This window comes from Cynara cardunculus, unplaced genomic scaffold (genome assembly GCF_001531365.2).
Source record: "Cynara cardunculus var. scolymus isolate 2C unplaced genomic scaffold, CcrdV1 Un_Scaffold_2675, whole genome shotgun sequence".
Taxonomy (NCBI): domain Eukaryota; kingdom Viridiplantae; phylum Streptophyta; class Magnoliopsida; order Asterales; family Asteraceae; genus Cynara; species Cynara cardunculus.
Window position 1 is genome coordinate 29,921 of NW_020201179.1, and position 300 is coordinate 30,220.

Consider the following 300-nt stretch of genomic DNA (forward strand, 5'->3'; position numbering starts at 1 on the left):
GAACACGCCAACTCGAATGATATGGGAATCGACTCGAGAGAGTGATTTTTAACAAAGAGATTTGTTTATCCATATATTTTGAAAACACTATCGTGTCACTATCGTGTCACTATCCCCGGTCCGGACACCACATAGAGATATGGGTGGAAAGCTATAAGGTAGTGCAATGGTGAAATCCGAGAGGAATGCCTTCAAAATAGATGGTGGAACTTAATTTCGAAACACTGCTTGCTGTAGCATTCCTATAGCATTGGCTGCTGGAATTTGTGTTTGGGTCTCACCTTAAGTCTTACACCCTTT